This window comes from Hylobates moloch, unplaced genomic scaffold (assembly GCF_009828535.3).
Source record: "Hylobates moloch isolate HMO894 unplaced genomic scaffold, HMol_V3 SCAFFOLD_2, whole genome shotgun sequence".
Classification (NCBI taxonomy): domain Eukaryota; kingdom Metazoa; phylum Chordata; class Mammalia; order Primates; family Hylobatidae; genus Hylobates; species Hylobates moloch.
This window is the reverse complement of record NW_026652277.1, coordinates 160,699,808-160,721,908: the sequence shown is the minus strand read 5'-3', so window position 1 is coordinate 160,721,908 and position 22,101 is coordinate 160,699,808. Positions and strand designations below refer to the sequence as shown.

General features: G+C 37.8%; 2 long non-coding RNA genes across 2 annotated transcripts in view; both read left to right on the top strand.

Moving 5' to 3' along the window:
- Positions 1-874: 874 nt before the first annotated feature.
- LOC116473052 (uncharacterized) lies at positions 875-13,757 on the top strand. Its single transcript, XR_004249226.2, has 4 exons — positions 875-2,893; positions 4,777-4,902; positions 8,950-9,019; positions 11,320-13,757. It is a non-coding gene; the product is annotated as an uncharacterized LOC116473052 (long non-coding RNA).
- Positions 13,758-19,638: 5,881 nt separating this feature from the next.
- Positions 19,639-22,101, top strand: part of LOC131382893 (uncharacterized) — a 73,164-nt gene continuing 70,701 nt past the window's right edge. Inside the window, exon 1 of the long non-coding RNA XR_009212521.1 lies at positions 19,639-20,734. This is a non-coding gene — a long non-coding RNA (uncharacterized LOC131382893). The remainder of the gene's footprint in view (positions 20,735-22,101) is intronic.

The window sequence follows — 22,101 nt, the reverse complement described above, 5'->3', positions numbered from 1 at the left end:
TCTGACATACTGATGATAATACCTGTTAATTTGGGAAATGACTGAGACTCCTATGTCATCCTTAAATTGTATTCCAAGAAGCCAACTTTATATAACTATTGGTCATTGCTTAAAAGTTCAGGAGGAAGAATTGTGTTTATACATATCCTTACAGTATTCGATAGTTACACATTTCCTTTGGTTCTGCATTTACACCAGATAAACATTTTCTAACAATATCAATATATTTGGAACAAATTTTTTCTTCCCATTTATCTGTACTTCAAGGGTGAAAGTTAGGACATGTGCCCCTCAGAGGCCTGGGCATGGAAAAAATCTTCAGTATTACAGAAAAGATACCTCTGAATTATTTTTATTCATTATAAATGTAGCATATTTATGATACTAAAATGGAAACGCTTTTTTTAAAAAAACATTTTCCCCACTCTCTCCACCCAGAGAAAACAATGAACATTTTAGCATATTCCTGCAAGTCTTTTACAATATAGATTTAGCTGATTTGTGATGTACTATATAACAACTTGCATCACAGAGATTTCTTCTGCCTCAAGTTTAACAGCAATTTTCTCCTATTTAAAACATTGTAAAAATCATGTTTAATGATTGCGTAGCACAACATCATATGGACATATATTTTGCTTAAACTTTTTTTCTTTTTGGATATTTATGTTCTTTTAAAGTTTTCACCACTAAATACACAGTAATGTCTATATTTTGAATTGAGAAAGCTACTTTTTAGGATTATATGGAACTCAAAACCAATTAAGAAACTACACTTCTAGAACCTACTGTGTGTTGTTCATGTGTGTTTATATGAACTGAGGTGACAAGGAGAGTTCTTTTACCCTGGAGGACAGTTGGGAAAGATTAAGAGAAAGAAGTACGTAAAAATTACTCTTTTTTTTCCTTACAACTGATGCTCATTATAGCTTTTTCAAATTGCCATGGACACAAAATGCAGTACCAATGCATTTAATTTAATTAGTCAGGTGTTTTTTGTGTTTGTTTTGGGGGGTGTTGTTTTTTTGTTTTGGATTTGGTTTGTTTGTCTTGTTTTTGCTATTAACCAGTAAAAGTTGTTCTTTACAGGCCAAATGAGCAGCAGCTACTAGTGGTTGTGTTGATGCTGCAAGTTTTCACTGATTTTAAAATGGACTGTATTGGCTACAGAGAACTCTGCAAGATTTCTAAACACTGAGGATTCTATGGAGGGTCATTGAAAAGTATTAGAAAAATTAGTGTCTAGATGAGTCGTGAGTCATTGCATGATCTCATACAGATGTGAAACATCTCTGTCACTCTCTAGTACTAGAAGTGCATTTACCAGTGCTCCTCATCAAGCTTGGAATGCTCTCTCTTCGTTTGCATGTATCCAAACCCAACACGTCCAGCAAGACTCAATTAAGTCCACTTCATCTGACAGTCCCTCTTTGAGACATATGTTGTAGCCACCCTGCTCTGAATAGTCCACCTGGATGGCTTACTGGTGATGCAAATCCTACATGCATTCATTATACTCATTATTTCCTCCTCAAAAACTGACCCACTGCAGTTAGAAAAGTCAGGACAGAGCCAGATGGCCTGGAGGTGCCAGTCTCTTAATGGTGCTAAAATGTCCCTGGAAGCTAGCAAGTTGAAAGTAATATACTTACCCGAATTCTTCTCAGGGAGACTACTGTATGATGTTAAAAGAAATGTTATCACAAGCTACTTGGTTGGATGGATGGTGGTGACTGGTGAGAGAGACTTTGTATAGCATTCTAGAGTGACAGTAAATGGTTATAAAATCTCCACCCCCAATGGGTGTACATTGCAGATGTAATTAGTCAAGATGACATAATGCTAGAGTAGGATGAGCCCCTTATGCAATTTGACTGGTGTCCTTATTAGAAGACAGAGATACACAGGGAAAATGCAATGTGAAGGCAGAGACAGAGATTGGAATGATGAGGAGCCCAGGAATCCCAAGGACTGCTGCTGTCATTCGAGTAATTGCACAGGTTTTGTTTTGCTGAGTGAAGTGTTTAGGAGTTGGAGCAGAGCTAGATTGCTCTGAGTAGTAGAGAAGAGGTGGGCATCACTACCAGAGGATCTTCCTTCTCCAATCCTTCTAGATCCTTCTAGAATAGAAGCCTTCAGCCTGTATTCTAAATAACTGTTGAATATTTAAAGGATATAATAGTCAAATTCTTTAAAGATCAGGCATGTATCATAAGTAAATCTAGATGTAAGGTAATAGGGCATGATTGGGTCTCTGAAAAAGTGGAGCAAATGCCATTTACTCTTTAGTAAATACATTTCCATTCAAATATTTTAAAATTGTGTCAGCCAAAAATTAAAATTAAAAAATGCCCACCTTTGTGCTAGTCAGCTCATGGTGGACTGCAGTTGGGATTTCTGGATTATTTTTTGAAAGAGTGCTTTGTGAATGTCTTACCCACAGTGTCTGCAGGACCCTGGCAGGCACAGTTTGGAATCCTACTCAAGCCCTCCTCCTCATCTGTAAGAGTTAAGGCTACTTTGGCTGAAATTGACAACTCTGTTTCTTAAAGCAGGGTGGAGGAAAACATGAAGATGAGTCAAAAAGGGCATGTACACTGACCCTTAAGAAAGGTTTGCAGAAGATACTGTCACACAACACTTCTACCTTCACTTCTTGGGCCCACATTTATCCATGTGGCCACAGCTGGGAAAAGCAGCCTCCTTTCTGGGTGGAAATGTGCCAGCCGGAAATCAGAACTCCATTAGCATGGAAATGAGATGTCGTGGATGAATTGTGTCCCCCAACAAGATATGTTGAAGTTCTAACCCCCAGTACCTCAGAATGTGGCATTATTTGGAAACAGGGATATTGCAGATATAATTAGTCAAGATGACATCATACTGGAGTAAGGTGAGTCCCTTATCTAATATGACTGATGTCTTTATAAAGGAACAGAAAAGGCCAGGTGCGATAGTTCACACCTGTGATCCCAGTACTTTGGGGGGCTGAGATGGGTGGGGATTGCCTGATCTCAGGAGTTGGAGACCAGCCTGGGCAACGTGACAAAACCCCATCTCTGCAAAAAATACCAAAATTAAGCGAGTGTGGTGGCACCTGCCTGCAGTCCCGGAGCTACTTGGGACTGAAGCAGGAGTCCTGAAGTCAGAGGATTGCTTGAGCCCAGAAGGTAGAAGCTGCAGTGAGTTGGTTTTGTACCACTGCACTCCAGACTGGGTGACAAAGTGAGACTCTGTTGAAAGAAGAAGAAAGAGACAGAGAGAGAGAGAAAAGGAAGAAGGAGAAGGAGAAGAGGAAGAGAAAGGAAGAAGAAGGAGGAGGAGGAGGAGGAAGAAGAAAAGAAGAGGAAGAAGAAGAAGGAAGCAAGAAGAGAGGAGGAACAGAAAAGAAAAAAGGAAAGAGAAAAAAGAAAAGAAGACAGAAACACACAGGAGAAACGTCAAGGACTGCCAGCTGTCAGCAGGAGCAAGGAGAGAGGCATGGAACAGATTCTCCCGCACAGCCCCCACAAGTAACTAACCCCACTGAAACTTTTATTTCAGAGGTATATCCTCCAGAACTGAGAGACAATATGTTTCTGTCACTTCAGCCACCCAGTTTGTGGTACTTTGTTGTGGCAGCCCAAGCAGACTAATGCAAGAGAGAAAGTAGATATTGGGAGACCACTAACAGTTGTTACCACAATTTCCCATCAATAGTATAATTCCAGTAATTTGTTCTCTGAAACGTTTCTCCAATTTGAACCTTCATGTCTATTTTTCCTACTGTTGCCCTATTGAGTAAGCTCTGTAAGTGGTCTTACTGCCTCCATGTTTGCATCTCCATGTCACCCTTATCACTACCACTAGGATTATCTTCCTGAATTTTATAGATCAGATTAGATTACTACTCTCGTAAAAACTTGTCAGTGATTTCTCACGACCTGCAGGAAATCTCACTCCCTTAGCATGGCATTCAACATCTTCTGTGGTTTGGCTGACCTTAACCCCGTTTTTGAACTTCTGTAACTGCATCTTTCTAAATAATTATGTATTCCTTTATTATAGGAATACATATTTTCTCCCAAAACTCAGCATTTACGTTTACTTTTCCACACCCCTCAAGCAGTACTGATTCATATTACCTTCTCCATCTGCTGAAATTCTTCTCATCTTCCAAGGGCCAGCTCTGGTTGAAATTCTATAATAATGCCTATATTTGCACAGTACTCTGCCATCTAGAAAGCACTTTCACATTATACTAAATGCAGTCATGGCATCTTCTCAAGATATCTATGGCATCTCAACCCTTGGGCATCCTGCACAATGGCCATGCCCCATATAATAGGAATTGCCCTGGGATGCTCTTCACATCCAAGTAGCCAGTCCACAGTTGAGGCAGTTATCGGCAGGCATTCCCTCTCTTGTGTAAGATGGAAAGCTTATTTCCCAATAGTTTGAGACACGTGAAGCAGCTAATTAAACTATCCTCTTTGTACCCAGACTCTGCCCATAGAAGGCAAGGCTTTGGGGAAATTGACAGCCTCTGCACAAAGCAGTATTACAGAAATGTGGAATGCAAGGATGATAGGATGGGTTGATACTTCTTACCATATTAAGTAACTTTTTCCCTTGAATTAAAGTCGGCTAAAATGCCTGCAGTCCATTTATTGGGCCCCTGTGTTAGTCATCCACAGAGCCAGTTGAAAGTCAGTTTTAGAAACTAGCATAATAAACATCCAGCACAAAAGAACAGTGCAACAAAATTAAACTAAGCACCATTATTTTGTTTTCAAGAGACATGGGATTTGCCATGAGAGATGTCAGCACCAAGCTGCCCTGCCAAGTGCCAAAAGCCAGTTTAAATTATCTGTGACGCTAGCCAACTGAGAGCCCAGAGAACTCCAGCTTCCCTCGCCCGAGGTAAGACCTTAGCAGGCCTGTCAGAACCAAAGCTTGTTCTGACACCTTGTTCCCCCAGGAGCTGAGCATCCAGTTTCCATTCCCCTCAAAACGTCACCTGTCAAAAAAAGCAGATGAATGGCTCACATCACTGATGTCTAGGCTCTGGCTGTAGAAGATGATCAGACCCACGAGGACGTTTTGGAAGATTACCTGGAATACAATGAGGTGGCTGGGCCAAGCCATGATTCTGAGTCAGGTCAGAATCTGCTGGAAGGACTGCTGAGAAATATTTTACTAGTGTAGTCCTTTTCTTTCCGTTTTTTGAATTCACTGTGCATATCATGGCTGGAGGTGCAGTTGCCATCTTGTAAGCGTGAGAGAAAGAACAGAGAATTTCATAGATATTTGCCCTGATATCAATAACCTGCTGAACCAAGTGGGCAGTCACCTCCTTCCAGACTTCTTGCGATTTAAGAAAAACAACCCCCTATTTGTTTAAGCCAATGGAGTACAGTATTCTCTTATGTGCAGCAAAATGGTGGTACAAAGAGATATGTGGGGTTATTTCCTGGTATCCTTTTTTTTTTTTTTAATGAGACGGAGTCTCGCTCTGTTGCCAGGCTGGAGTGCAGTGGCGTGATCTTGGCTCACTGCAACCGCCACCTTACGGGTTCAAGCAATTCTTCTGCGTCAGCTTCCTGAGTAGCTGGGACTACAGGTGCCCACCACCACACCTGGCTAATTTTTGTACTTTCAGTAGTGACAGAGTTTCACCATGTTGGCCAGGATGGTCTCAATCTCTTGACCTTGCGATCTGCCCACCTCGGCCTCCCAAAGTGCTGGGATTACAGGCATGATTCACTGAACCCTGGCCTTTTTTTTTTTTTTTTTTGTGAGATGGAGTCTGGCTCTGTTGCCCAGGCTGGAGTACAATGGTGCAATCTCAGCTCACTGCAACCTCTGCCTCCTGGGCTCAAGCAACTCTCCTGCCTCACCCTCTTGAGTAGCTGGGATTACAGGCATGCACCACCGCGCCAAGCTAATTTTTGTATTTTTAGTAAAGATGGGGTTTCCCCATGTTGCCCAGGCTGGTCTTGAACTCCTGACCTCAAGTGATCCACTTGCTTCGGCCTCCCAAAGTGCTGGGATTACAGGTGCGAGACACCATGCCCGGCCTTTATTATTATCCTTTTAAAAAGTACTGAACTGACTGGGTGTGGTGACTCACGCCTGTAATCCCAGCACTTTGGGAGGCCAACGTGGGTGGATCACTTGAGGTCAGGAGTTCGAGTCCAGCCTGGCCAACATGGTGAAACCTCATTCCTACTAAAAATACAAAAAATTAGCCGGACATACTGACACATACCTATAATCCCAGATCCCAGCTACTTGGGAGGCTGAGGAGAATCGCTTGAAACCAAGAGGCAGATGTTGCAGTGAGCTGAGATCACACCACTGCACTCCAGTCTGGGTGACAGAGCCAATCTCTGTCTCAAAAAATAAATAAAATAAAATAAAAAATGCTGAATTATAAGATAGTGGGCTAGTCCTAAGGAGACCAGGATTCAAATTTTATGCATTTTTAAAAAAATAACAAACACGCATCTAATACTATGGGTCAGGCTCTGAGCTTTACACTTTACAAATTTTAACTCATTTTATCCTCCTTGAGGATGGTTACTATTATCTCCATTTTACAAAAGAGGAAATGGAAGAACAGAGTAAATTAGATAAACTGCCCAAAGTCACACAACCTGTCAATGGCAGAGCTAAGATAGGAAACCCATGCATTTTGGTTCTTAAACATTACACCGAGCTGCTTGATAGGTAGTCAGTGCATATCCTATTCTAGGTTTTGATTCACATTCATATCGGGCAGAAACAATGCCTGTATTTCAGCATCTCTGTAGACATAATTGTCTGATTCATAAGGATGAGAAAATTCTAGATAATAATTCCAAGAGTCACACATCATTTCATCATTTTTGTAGACTTTCCATGTATTGACAAGCTTTTTGTTATCATTTGGCAATGCCATTTTGTTTTATGATATCTGAGCCATCTGGTGTTACCTTTCTTCTTGAAATGAATGCTTCATCAAATTCCTGTGTATGCTCCATTTCCCCATTATTTCTTTCACATAGATTATATTCCATCATTAGATTCATCCAACAATTATATTCATTTTCATTTATTTGTTAGAATTTTAAGCAAATTTTAATTTGCCGGATGTCCTTTTAAGTTTTACTTAAATTGACGAATTATATTTTTTCAAAATCCTCTTTCTTTCTACCTTAATATATGTCAGAGGCCAGACATCTTTATATTGATAGATGCAGAATGACAAAATCTTCTATGGAGAAAAACTTAGAGATCATCTAGCTCAGGTATTTCATTTTATAAATGATGAAACTGAGGCTCAGAAGAGTTAAATTACTTTCCTAATGTCACAGTCAGTTGGTAGTGATGACAGCAGGAGGGGGGCCAGAAGCAGGCAGGGTCTGCCCTCCTGGGTGCCGCTGCAGCTGCCCAACCTGCAGCTGCAGACCTGGGTGTCCCGCTCCATCCACGGAGCAGGCAGGAGCCGGGGACAAGTTGGAGACCTGCCCCTTCCGAGTTGGTGGGGCAGGAGCTCTCTGGGTGCAGCTGTGGCTGCCCTCCCAGGTGCAGGACCTAGTCGTCTCTACAGCCTGCATCCCCAGGAGCCTGGAAAAGCCCCACCCATTCAATTTCTGCTGGCTCTGGGGTGTCCACTCCCACTGCCTGGCTTCTCTCCTCTCCTTGTGCTCACTGTAATCTCAGAGCGGGGTTGGGAGCAAGCCCCCGGACCATGAACGGCAGGGGAGACAGACAGATTCCTGAGCGGAAGTGGATGGGTCCCCAGTAAGGCCCCACCTTCAAGCCAAGGAGGGCCTGAAGGCTGAGAGCCAGGCTTCCAGTCCTGCAGACTGGAGTAGGGACTTGTGGTGCCTCCTCCAGGCCCACCCATGGCCACCCATGGACCAATCAGCATGCACTTACTCCCCTCTGAGGTCCATAAAAGCCCTAGCTCAGCAAGAGCAGGGCAGAGGGCAGAGGATGGAGACAGGGTGGGAGAATCAGCAGCATAGAGGAGCTACCCTCTCAGGGCCTCCTCTCTGCTGAGAGCTGAACATTCCACAAGATGACCTGTCTACAGAGAGGAACTGCCCACTGTGGGTTTCCTCCGAGCTGTTGTAACACTCAATAAAGCTTCTCATCATCTTGTGCACCTTCCACTTATCTGGTACCTCATTCTTCCCAGATGCAGGACAAGAACTCAGGCAAAGGCTCCACTGGCCACAGAGATTTCTGGCCAGAAAAACAACACCCCAAAGATCCTGCAGCAGTAGCAAAGCTGGGTCTAAAACTTTTATTAGGGTAGCTTTTCTTTTTGTTTGAAATAATAAACTATTTGTAGAGCAGTTTTAAGTTTACAGAAAAATTGAGCAAAAAGTAGAGTTCCCATATTCCCGTATACTCCATCCCCACCAACTGCCCCACCTTGCATAGTTTACCCTAATATCAATTCGTTGCATTAGTATGGTACATTTATTATAACCAATGAACCATATTGAATTATCATCACTAACTAAAGTCCATAGTTTACATTAGAGTTCACTGTTTGTGTTGTATAGTTCTAAGGGTTTGGACAAATATGTAATGTCATATATTTACTATTAGAGTATGATACAGAATGCCCTAAAAGTCTCCTATGTTCTGCATGCCTCCCTCCCTTTCCCTGGGACCCTGGAAACCACTGATCTTATTACTGTCCTATTGTGTTGTCTTTTCCAGGTGTCATATAGTTGGAATCATATTGTATATAGCCTTTTCCTACTAGCTTCTTTCACTTAGCAACATTTAATAGGTTCCTGCATTTAAGGTTCCTGCATGTCTCTTTATGGCTTGATAATTAACTAATTAGTTTTCATAGTTGAGTTAAATTCCATTCTATGGATGTATCACAGTGTCTTTATACCTTCACTTAAGAATATCTTGGTTGTTTCCAAGTCTTGGTGCTTATTAATAAATATTTATTTGCAGGTTTTTGTGTGAACATAAACTTTCAATTCATTTGGATAAACACCAGGGAACACAATTGCCAGATCATATGGTAAGATTATTTTCAGTGTTGTAAGAAACTGCCAAACTATCTTCCAAAGTGGCTGTACTATTTTGGATTCCCATGAGAAAAAAATGAGAGTTCCTATTGCTCCACATCCTTATCAGCATTTGGTGTTGTCAATGTTGCATTTTAGCTGCTGTAATTAGTATATAGTAGTATTTCATTGTTATTTTAATTTGAAATTCCCTGCTGAGATATAATGTAGAGTACCTTGTATGCTTATTTGCCATCTGAATGCCTTTTTTGGTGAGGTGTCTGTTCAGATCTTTTGCCTATTTTAAACTTGGGTTCGCTTTCTTACTGTTATTTTAAGAGTTTGTTGTATATTTTCTATATGAATTCTTCAACAGCTATGTTTTGCAAATATTTTCTCCCAGTCTATGGCTTGCTTATAATTTTCTTGACAGTGTCTTTTGCAGAGCAGAAGTGTTAAGTTTTAAGGAAGTCTCACTTAAAATTTTTTTTCATGGATCATGCATTTGGTGTCTTATCTAAAAACTCATTTTCAAACCCAAAGTCACCTTGATTTTCTCACTTTGATGTTGTTATCTTCTAGAAGCTTTATAGTTTTTCATTTTAAATTTATGTCTATGATTCATTTTGAGTTAATTTTTGTGAAGGTATAAGGTCTGTGTCCAGATTAATTTTTGTTACCACATGGGTGTCCAGCTGTTCCAGCATCATTTGTTCAAAAGACTATTTTTGCTCCATTATATTGCCTCTGCTTCTTTGTCGAAGGTCAGTTGACTATATTTATGTTGATTTATTGGCTCTCTGTTCTGTGATATTAATGTATTTTTTTTTCTCTAATACTACAGCTGTTTTAAGGACTATATAGTACATTTTGAAATCAAGTAGTATCGGTCCTCCAACTTTTGTTTGTGTTAGCTTTCTGGTTCTTTTGCCTTTTCATATCAACTTTTGAAATAGCTTTCCAAAATAACTTGCTGATATTTAACTGGGATTGCATTGAATCTATATGCACAATAGAAAGAACTGACATTTTAACAATACCGAGTCTTCTTACCCATAAGCATGAATATCTCACAATTTATTTAGATCTCTGATTTCTTTCATCAGAATTTTGTAGTTTTCCTCATGTAGATTTTATGCATATCTTATTAGACTTGTACCTAAATATCTCATTTCTTTGGTGCTAATGTAAATGGTGTTTTGTTTTTCCTTTCCAATTCCAATTGTTTATTGATGTTTTATAGAAAAAATAGACTTTTGTCTATTAATCTTTTATCCTGTAGTTTTTTTAATCATTCATAAGTTCCAGAAGATTTTTGGTTTATTCTTTGGGATTTTCTATGTACACAATCATGATATCTGTGAACAAAAACAGCTTTATTTCTTCCTTCCTGATCTGTATACCTTTTATTTCCTTTCTTACCTTATTGAATTAGCTAGGACTTCCAGTACAATGTAGAATAGGAGTGGTGGGAGGGGACATTATTGTCATATTCTTGATCTTAGGGAGAGAGTATTTAGTTTCTCACCATTAAGTATGATGTTAGCTGTATGTTTTTTAAAGCTATTCTTTGTCAAATTGAAGACATTCCCCTCTATTCCCAGTTTGCTAAGTCTTTATTATGAATGAGTGTTGGATTTTGTGAAATGCTTTTTTTGCATCTATTTATATAATTATATGATTTCTCTTCTTGTACCTATTGATGTGATAGATTACATTAATTGATTTTTTAATGTTGAAGAAGCATGGCACACCTCAAATAAATCACACTTGATCATGTTGTATAATTCTTTTTCTACATTGTTGGGTTCAATTTGCTAATAATTTGTTGAGGAATGTTGCTTGTATTCATGAGAGATATTGCTCTGTAGTTTTTTTTTTCCCTTGTAATGTCTTTTTCTGTTTTGGAATCACAGTAATATTGCCCTGATAGAATGAGTTAAGAAGTAGTCTCTCTGCATCTATTTTATGGAAGAGATTGTATAGAATTTGTGTCATTAATTCCTTAAATGTTTCATAGGATGTACTAGTGATTCCTCCTGGCCTGGTTCCCCCTGTTTTAGAAGATATTAATTATTTATTCAATTTCTTTAATAGATATAGGCCTCTTTAAATTGTCTATTTCTGGTTGTGTGAATTTTGATACTGTGTCTTTCAAGGAGTTTGTTTATTTCATCTGGGTTATCAAATTTGTGGGCATAGAGTTGTTAATAATATTCCTTTATTATTTTAATGTCTATGGGATCAGTAGTGATGACTTCTCTCTCATTTGTGATATTAGTAACTTGTGTCTTCTCTCTTTTTTCTTGACTAGTGGGACTACAGACTTACCAAATCTATCGTCCTGTGAAAGAACTAGCTTTTGGTTTGCTGATTTTCTTTATTGTTTTCCATTTCATTGATTTCTACTCTAATTTTTATTATTTCTTCTGCTTACTTAGTATTTAATTTGGTCTTCTTTTTCTAATTTTCTAATTTGAGAGCTTAGATTACTGACTGATTTTAAGTGTCTCTTCTTCCCTAAATTCGTATTTAATGCCATAAATGTCCCCCTAAGCACTGCTTTCCCTACATTCCATAAATTTGGATAAGTTGTACTTTCATTTTTTATTTAGTTCAAAATATTTTTCAGTTTCTCTTGTGACTTCTTCTTTGACCCATTTGTTGTTTAGAATGTGTTGTTTACAAAAACTATAAAAACTCTAGAAGAAAATCTGCGCAATACCATTCAGGACATAGGCACAGACAAAGATTTCATGACAAAAACACCAAAAGCCTTTGCAACGAAAGCAAAAATTGTCAGATGGGATCTAATTAAACTAAAGAACTTCTGCACAGCAAAAGAAATTATCATCAGAGTGAACAGACAACCTACAGCATGGGAGAAAAATTTTGCAATCTATCCATCTGACAAAGGTCTAATTTCCAGAGTCTACAAGGAACTTACACAAATTTACAAAAAGAAAAAACATTAAAAAGTGGGCAAAGGACATAAGCAGACACTTCTCAAAAGACATTCATGCAGCCAGCAAACATATGAAGAAAAGCTCAACATCACTGATCATTAGAGAAATGCACACTGGGTGCAGTGTCTCTCGCCTGTAATCCCAGCACTTTGGAAGGCCAAGGCAGGCAGATCACTTGAGATCAGGAGTTTAAGACTAGCCTGGCAAACACGGCAAAACCCTGTGTCTACTGAAAATTACCTGGGCATGGTGGTACATGCTTATAATCCTAGCTACTTGGGAGGCGGAAGCAGGAGGATCACTTGAACCCGGGAGGCAGAGGTTACAGTGAACTGAGATCATGCCAGTGCACTCCTGTCTCCAGTGACAGAATGAGACTTGGTCTTAAAAAGAGAGAGAGAGAGAGATGCAAATCAAAACTACAATGAGATACCATCTCATGCCAGTCAGAATGGCGATTATTAAAAAGTCGAGAAACAACAGATGCTAGCAAGGTTGTGGAAGAAAAGGAATGCTTTTACACTGTTGGTGGGAATGTGAATGTTCAATCATTGTGGAAGTGTGACAATTCCTCAAAGATCTAGAAGCTGAAATATCATTTGACCCAGCAATCCCATTATTGGGTATATACCCAAAGGATTATAAATCATTCTATTATAAAGATACGTGCATGCATATGTTCATTGCAGCACTATTCACAATGGCAAAGACACAAAATCAACCTAAATGTCCATCAATGATAGACTAGATAAAGAAAATGTGGTACATATACATTATGGAATACTGTGCAGCCATAAAAAGGAACGAGATCACATCCTTTGCAGGGACACGGATGAAGTTGGGAGCCGTTATCCTCAACAAACTAACACAGGAACAGAAAACCAAACACCGTATGTTCTCATTTATAAGTGGGAGCGGAACGATGAGAATACGTGAACACATGGGGAGAAACAACACACACAGGAGCTTGTTGAGGGGGCAGGGAGAAGGAAAGCATCAGGAAGACCAGCTAATGGATGCTGGGCTTAATACCTAGGTGAGGGGTTGATCTGCGCAGCAAATCATAATGGCACATGTTTACCTGTGTAACAAACCTGCACATCCTGCACATGTACCCTGGAACTTAAACGTTGATGAAAAAAATTACAAAAATAAAAAGAAAGAAGTGTGTTGTTTAATCTCCAAATATTTTGCGATTTTCCTAGCTATTTTTCTGTTATCAATTTCTAGTTTAATTGCATTGTGGTCTCAGAACATACTTCATATGAGTTCTATTCTTTTAAATTTGTTAAGGGGTGTTTTATAATCCAGAATTTGTTATATCTTGGTGACTGTTCTGTATGAGCTTAAGAAGAATATATATTCTGCTGTTGTTGGAAGAAGTATTCTATAAATGTCAATAAGATCTAGGTGATTGATGGTGCTGTTTGGTTCAATTATGTCATTAGTTTTTTCCTGCCTACTGGATCTGTCAATTAGTGATAGAAGGTTGTTGACTTCCCCAACTAAAATAGTGGATTTATTTATTACTCCTAGAAATTCTGTAAATTTTTACCTCATGTATTTTAATGCATTTTTGTTAGGTGCCTGTACATTAAGGGCTGTTATGTCTTCTTGGAGAATTGACCCCTTTACCATCATGTAGTACACCTCCTTATTCCTGATCATTTGTATGGTTCTGAAGTCTGCTTTGTCAAGATTAATATAGCTACTTCAGCTTCCTCTTGATTAGTGTTAGCATGGTATATCTTTCTCTATTCCTTCATATTAATTTATCTGTATCATTATGTCTAAAGTGGGTTTCTCGTATACAATATATTGTTGGTTCTTGGTTTTTTATCTACTCTGACAGTCTCTGTCTTTTAATTAATATATTTAGACTATTTATGTTTAAAGTTATTATTTATATAGTTGGATTGATATCTGTCTTATTTGTGAATAGTATCTATTCATTGCCATTGTGCTTTGTTCCTTTTATTTTTGTTTTCCACTGTTTTTCTGACTTTCTAACTTTGATTGAGCATTTTATGTTATGCCATTTTTTCTCATCTCTTACCATATCAACTATACTTATTTTTAAAATTTTTGTCAGAGGTTGTCCTAGAGTTTGAAATACTCACTTACAAATAATCCAATTCTACTTTTAAGTAACACTATATCACTTCAAAGGTAGCAGAAGTACCTTATCCTTGAGTGTTTCAATTTTTTACTTTCATCCCTTGTAACATTTCTGTCAGCCAGGCACGGTGGCTCATGCCTGTAATCCCAACACTTTGGGATGCCAAGGCAGGTGGATCAAGAGGCCAAGAGATCGAGACCAGCCTGGCCAACATGGTGAAACCCCATCTCTACTAAATATACAAAAATTAGCTGGGCGTGGTAGCACGTGCCTGTAATCCAGCTATTTGGGAGGCTGGGGCAGGAGAATCACTTGAACCCGGGAGGCGGAGGTTGCAGTGAGCCAAGATTAGGCCACTGCACTCCAGCCTGGCAATAGAGCGAGACTGTCTCAAAAACAAACAAACAAACAAACAGACAAAAAACATTTCTGTCATTCATTTCACTTGTCCCTAAACTATAATCACCAAATGCAATGTTGCTATCATTATTTTGAACAAACTGTTATCTGTTAGATCAATTAACTGCAGTGGCTCATGCCTATAATCTCAGCACTTTGGGAGGCCAAGGCAGGTGGATCACTTGAGGTCAAGAGTTCGAAACCAGCCTGGCCAGCATGGTGAAACCCCATCTCTACAAAAAATACAAAAATCAGCCAGGCATGGTGGCACATGCCTGTAATCCAAGCTATTTGGGAGGCTGCGGCAGGAGAATTGCTTGAACCTGGGAGGCAGAGGTTGCAGTGAGCCAAGATTGTGCTGTTCTACTCCACCACTCCACCACTGCAGCCTGGGCAACAGAGTGAGACTCTTTAAAAAAAAAAAAAATAGAAAGAAAGGAAAAAGAAAATAAAAAAAGTTTTATTTTACCCTTATTTATTCTTTCTATAACATTCTCCCTTTCCTCAATTATATCCTAGACTATATGTTTTTCTTCTATTTGAAGGACTTCTTTTAACATTTCTTGCAAAGCAAGTCTACTGACAACAAATTTCCATGATTTTTACTTGTCTAAAAGTATTACTTCTAACTTCTGAAGGGTGACCCAGGACAGAATCCTAGGTTGGTGGTTTTTTCTTTCAACACCTTAAATATTTCACTCCATGTTCATCTTGCTTGTATGGATTGTGACTTCAGGATAATTTTGATTCTACTTAGTCCCAATTTTCATGAGCAACTTTCAGTGCAATGATTTAGTATTTTTTTAATTTCATTTCCTTTCAAAAGGGTCTTATTATAGTAATATACAACCTCTTCGAAGTCAGAAAATACTATTTCTTTGTAGTCATTTTTCATTCTCCCTTTATCATACAGGAGAAAGGAAATAATAGAAAAGGTAATGAACTCCAGGTCCAAGTCAATCATCTTTGCTTTTCTCACACTGTCATTGACATTTACCCCAGCATTATCCTCATCGCTTCATCACTGCTGCCACCCCAACCAATCTGCCTCCTCTGTATAAGTATAACCTTCTTATTCTATTTATCTTTTATGAGCTTTTGCCTCCTAAAACATACACACTATGGGTCTTCAAGAGAAAGGACGATGCTTAAATAATACAAATAGCAGTAACGGGGGGAGATGTGGCCCTTAGGAGTTCTGGAGTAACTCAAAAATTTCATTGAGTGTCTTGGAGAGACCAATTGCCCCTTTTGTCTATAGGTTCTTAATCAGTGGAGAAGGGAGCCAGCTTGGAACCCAATATCAGTTCTGTTGTTGGTTAAGATGATTTAGAGAGTGTGACTTGGACCTCTGGCAAAAATGAATATATGTATGTAAAGATATTGACCCCTCTTATAAGGGCAGAGCTTGACCCAGTAAGTTTACCCTGGGCAGAAGAGAAAAATGTATTTTGTGAGAATGTTCATCCAAAAGAGAATTTAAAAATAGGCTTTTTTTTCCCCATTTTCACCGCTTAATCACTCTTCACCAAGAGTAGTGAGCATAGGAAGAAGGGTGTAAGTCTCCTTTTAATATTTTCAGAAGGTAAGAAGAAGTTCCTATTTCATGGACCAGCAAGAAATCTGAAAATTCTGGAAACAAAAGCAAAGACTGATCTAACCAGCAGAAACTGGGGAGATGTTACAACATTTGTATGGGATATACTCATAGGAGAGGGGAAAATGGCACCTGAAACTTAACTCCAGGGAATACATTTCTTAAACCAAGATATACAGACTATAAGAAATCATTTTCCTTATTCCTGTACATTACAACATTTTCAACCTTCCCAACTTAAAACTATAACCATATAAGTTTTATAATATATAGAGAAAGAACTTTATCAGTAGAAATAGAAGAGCTGAATACTACACCTTCATTAATTGTTACAGGTAGTCCCCACCTATCCTACCCTTGAAGAATCTTGGGGTCTTGTCCAAGTCCCTTACAGACTGTAGGGCTTGGATTTTATGACATTTTATTTCTGTCTTGAGTGTCTCTCCCGTATTTAAAATACACATGCTTGGAATTATATGTCTACTATGAAGTGTGTTATTGCTTTTGTTTATTGTTTTCTCTTCCTACTACAAAGTAATCTCCATAAAGATGAGGAGTTTGACTACTTTTTTCACTGACAAATCTCCTATGCTTAACACATAGCTGATATGAAGTGACTGAATGAAAGTGAAAGAAGAAAAAATTATGAAGCAATGAGAAAGCCTGTGTTGCGTCTTGTGGCCCTGTTTAATATAAGAAAAGAGCGGGCTGATAATATGTGTCAATGCACACAGGCAGTGAACTAAAATATTGCAGGATCTTAGCCGAGGTATGATTTCAAATACTCAGTGCTAGAATGGGGAACCTGTACCACTTCTCTAATTGCAACAATGATCAACATAACTATTTATCCTTTATTCACATAAATCTAATTTACATTAGTCAAATTCAGCTTAATTCATTTTTACGGGATCTGAAAATACATAGAAACCAATTCCAGAACTTCTGCTTCCAACAACGGTAGAAAACATGTTTTGGACTAAGAATAAATGATAAAGTGGTATAAAATTTTTTTTAATTCATTAAGGGCAACAGAGAGAATTTCTATTTCCAGAAAGGATATAGTCAGTGTGGCAGGCCAACACTTGGACTAACAACAATGAGAAAAGCCTAGGTAAATTATATATTTATAAAGGAATCAGAGGGTTTTAAAAACAAGAACTAAATGGATTAAAATTCCAGAGAAGTGAGAACTTTCCAGTAATGACTTGATGATGTCCACAATTTTTTCCCCTTGGCAAAATTGCCAGTTTGGAGTGCGGGCTAAGGATGAGGCTGAGTCCAGGCAGAAAGATGCAGCTGGGGAAAAAAGTTAAACTAACAAAACCTTTAGCAGTTATATGGGGCTTTGGTGACTCACTGAAGATGTGAGAAACCCTAAATACACGACTAAGACATTAACTGAATTCTGAGACTGTATGGAGGCTAAAACAGTAGCCCCCAAACTTCTGAAATGCAAAGTGAAATCCCCCACAGTGTCATGGTGCTAGAGAATCAACGAACTGCTATGGAAAAGAGGAGCCCCAAAACAAAAGAAGTAAAATATGAAAACATAAAAGGGAGTAGGGAATTGACATTGATAATCTACAGGTGGTTTTTTGATGGGACTATTTACAGATTCTGAGCAAAGCTACAGGCTGTCCCTCAAAGAAAACAACAAAAGAGATCTCTAGTCTTCACAGGAGACTATAGAGTGTCCCAAACACATTGCCAGTCTTCCTTTCAAGAGAGTTGCTGAATTTTGAAGCTTTATGGAGCAGGAGGTTAAAGAGCTAAACTGAAAAATTGTTGTTATATTTTAGGGCTGGAAGACAGAGATCCACCAGGCTCTCAATTGAAAGCCCTGGAGGGCTACACCCTAAGAACAGAAGTGAATCAGAGGTACACTTAGCAAAACTGAAACCAACTTCTAATTCAGAATAATCTCTGACTCGATTGAGGTGATCAAAGGCTATTCTACTGCCCAACAGAAGAAAAAGGGAACACTTTTGGGTGGAAGGCAGTATCATCTGGACCCTTTGTGGTTTTATTATACAAAATGTCTAACATTTTTTAAATTACTAGACATGGAAGATCAAGTTCATTTGCCCAATAATCAAGAGAAAAAAAACACACAATAGAAACACAATTGTAGATCATCGAGATATTGTAATCAGCAAACAAGAATTTACAAATAATTTTTATGAATATGTTTAAGAAATAAAATGCAAAGTCAATGAGGAAATGGACAATTTTCAGTAAAAGTAACCTATAAAAAAGATTTCTTTAGGCATTCTAAATTTGAAAAAATATAGTATCTTCAGTTAAGAAATCAATATATGGAGAAAACTGCAGTGGAAGGGATCAATAGAGATAGCAGTGTGTCCAACAGCCAAGAAAGTAGGGTGGCAGGCATACAGATAGTGATGTGCATAGCAGCAAAAGAAGTCATAATGGGAAAGCTATGTGGAGGCAGCAGAGTGCCTGGTGTCCAAGGAAGCATGTATAGGGGGTACATATGGTGGCAGTTGTATGCCCAGCAGAAGAAGCACTAGGGAGGTGAAGGTGAGAGTAAGTTGGGGTGCACAGTTAGCAATGTGTCTAACAGCCAGAAAGGTGGAGGCAGGGGCATGGAGGCAGTGGCATATCAACCAGCCCAGGGTTTGGTGGGGAGAAGAGTTCAAAAGTGACAGCAGGAGTGATGAGTTGGCCATGGTAGTACCTAGCATTTTCAGGAAATTAATTATGTAAAGGAGGATTGATCAAAAAAGTATCTATATTGAAGCTAATGGAAGCTGGATTTCTCTCTGTGGGAAAAGAAATTTACAAATTTGAAAAGGGGAAGAGAAAAAAATGACTCATTGCTATTGTTATGGTAAGAAGGAAGAAGGAAGGAAGGAAAGAGCAAAAGGAAGGAAAGAAGGAAAGAGTGAAAGGGAAGGGAGGAAAGAAACAAAAAAATTATCAATGCAAGTGAGTATGTCTGTGTACATATACATGAATACATACATATGTTTCAAAATTCTGACCATGGAGAGAGCCTAGGTGCAATGACACCCCAGTAGCAATTGACATACCAAGTATGTAGGTTCCAATTTCCATAATAAACAACAAGGACTCCTTGTAAAAGTGGATGATTCAAGGATGGACATAGGGAAATTTCAAGATAAGCCTGGAACATTGGATAGTAATGAACTGTGGTTTGAATGGTGGTATTTATCACTGTCCATTTTCTGATTTGAAAGGCTTGGTAATTACTCTGTAGGAGAGTGTCTTTGGGAGAAGTAGTAATAGGAATATTTAGAGATGATAGGACATAAGGATTTCAACTTGCTTAACTTGCTCTCAAAATATTCAAAAAAGGTATCATATCCTTGAAAATACACATCTATCTATCTATCTATCTATCTATCTATCTATCTATCTATCTGTCTATCTAATCTATCTATCTATCTATCATCTTTACAAAGAGAGATGGAGCAAATATGAAACTATTAACTGAGGAATCAGGATGAAGAGAATGTGGGAGTTCATTCTACTGTTCTTGCAACTTTTCTGATAAAAATATTTCAAAGTAAATTATTTCAAAATTAAATTTAAAAACTCAATGTATGAGTTTAACAATAGGTTGGACACGATTGAATACAAGACTTGTGAACTGGAAACATATCAATGAAAAATATACAAAGTGAAGCATGAAAGAAAAAAAGAAAGAAAAAAAAAGAAACAAATGTAAGAGACATACAGGACAAGTATGAAAGGTCTACCATGTAAAACGGAAGTTTCAGAGGGCAAGGAGAAAGAAATAGAGCAGAAGCAATATTCAAAGGGATAATGGTTGGGAATTTTCTAAAGCAGATAAAATACATTTAATCCACTGATTAAGAAGCTCAGCAAACCCTCAAGCAGGATAACTATAGAGAAAACCACAATTATGCAACTCAAAATAAAACTGCTGAACCAAAGATAGAGAAGATGGAAAAACCAGCCAGAAGAAAAAAGACACATTATCTACAAAAGAGCAACAATTAGACTGGCAGCTGTCTCTAATAGCAACAATAGAAGCCAGAAGATAATGGAATGCTATCTCTAGAGTACTGAAAGAAACTAAAGGCCAACCTGTGAAAAACAATCTTCAAAAATGAACATTAAATGATGACATTTTCAAGCAAACGAACAACAAAAAGAAGCAAAAAGTAAACAAAAAACCAAAATTCACATAATTTATTGCTAGGAGTTTTACACTGAAATGCTGAAGGGATTTCTACTAGCAAAAGTAAAAATGATCTCATTTGAAAAAGATGGAAATTCAAGTAGGGAATGAAGAATATTGGATGGGTAAATATGTTGGTAACTATAAATGAATATTGACTACACAAAATTATGTTGAATAACTGAAAGATGAAAACACAGTAACTTGAAGGAGAAATGTATGGTCAAATTGCATGCAGGAAAAACTTCTATAAAAGAGTTACTTCATGCTCTGGGTTGGCAGATGCAATGAGCAGGGGTGCATCAAAAGTAATCGAGAAGGTGATTAGTTGGTGTAATTCAGCAGGAGCAACCAGATGAATTGACTTCTCCATATCCCCGTATTAGCCACAAGCTAGGCAGCAGCCTGCGGGTAGGAGCAATGCCCATGCATGCATGGGTCAGTGTGCTACATACAGTATGTACAGGATGGTGCCAGTTCCTGGTGAGAGGACACAGATGAATAGAAAAGAGACTGAAATGATATGCAATAAGCCAGTAACTAAAGTTGCCACTAGAGATGGGGTTAGAGGAAATAGTTTTGTCTACATTGTATGAATCTTTCACAGTAAAAATGTATTCATGTGCTACTTGTATAATTAGAAATGTATTTGAAAATGAATAATTTTGTATAGGAAATATATGTTAGACTCCATGCAATAAATACTGACATCAGCATCAAAATAAAGCATTTCTAAAAATCACCTGGAAATAAAAATACAGTCTTCTAGATAACTCCTGTATCAAAGAAGAAAAAAGAATCCTGATAACATAATATAATCTTGTGAATTGTAACCAGATCTTACCTTATGAAAAATTTTGTTTAAAATAACATAAATGTATAACTCAAGAAATTAAAAAGAAGAAAATAAATCAAAAGAAAGTAAAAGAATGTAAAAGCAATGACTTAAACATGAGAAAGCCAAACATTACAATTTATTGATAAAAACAGTGATCTTGTAATTGAAAAGTTATGAAAACAAAACAAACCAACCAATCCCGGGCAAGTCTAGCCAAAGGAAACCTAGGAGAACACAAATACAATATTAGAAAACAGAAAAGGGGTATAATCAAAGGAAATTATAATTTTTAAATATAATTTTTGTACTTTTCTGAGTATAAAATTTTAAAATAGATATTTTTAAGGAAACTACAAACAACCAATTTGCCTGAATAAAATATAGGAAGCCAAAATAGATCAATATCCATAGAAAAGTTGAACATTTTGTAAAAAAAATACTGTAAAATGGCTCTGGGCCATGTTGGTTTTCTCAGAAATTTTTACCAAATACTGATGAATAGTTAAGTTCTGTAGTACTTAATTGTTACAAAGGTATAGAAATTATAACTTTGATACAATAAACCTGATAAATATGTCACAAAACCATGGGCCAATCTATCTAATAAGCACAAATAAAAAGTCTATTATGAAATATCAAATCCAACAGTATATTAAAAGAGCAATACACTTTACCTGATCAAATTTATTCAAGAGTACAAAAATTGTTCAAAGTTAGGAAATATGCTAATGTAATCTTGGTAGATGCTAAAGGACATTTTATAAATGTTAACATTACTTTTGATTAAAATTCCTAGCATGCCAAGGGAAAAGCAGACTTTCTTAACTTGGTAACGAGTATTTTTTAGAAATCCAAAGCCAATATAATACTTAGTAATGAAATACCAAAAATAATCACATTAAAGTGATAAATAAGAGGACATGGGAGCACAAGAAGAAAAACCAGGGACTCTTCCAAGATGGCCTAATAGGAACAACTCTAGTCT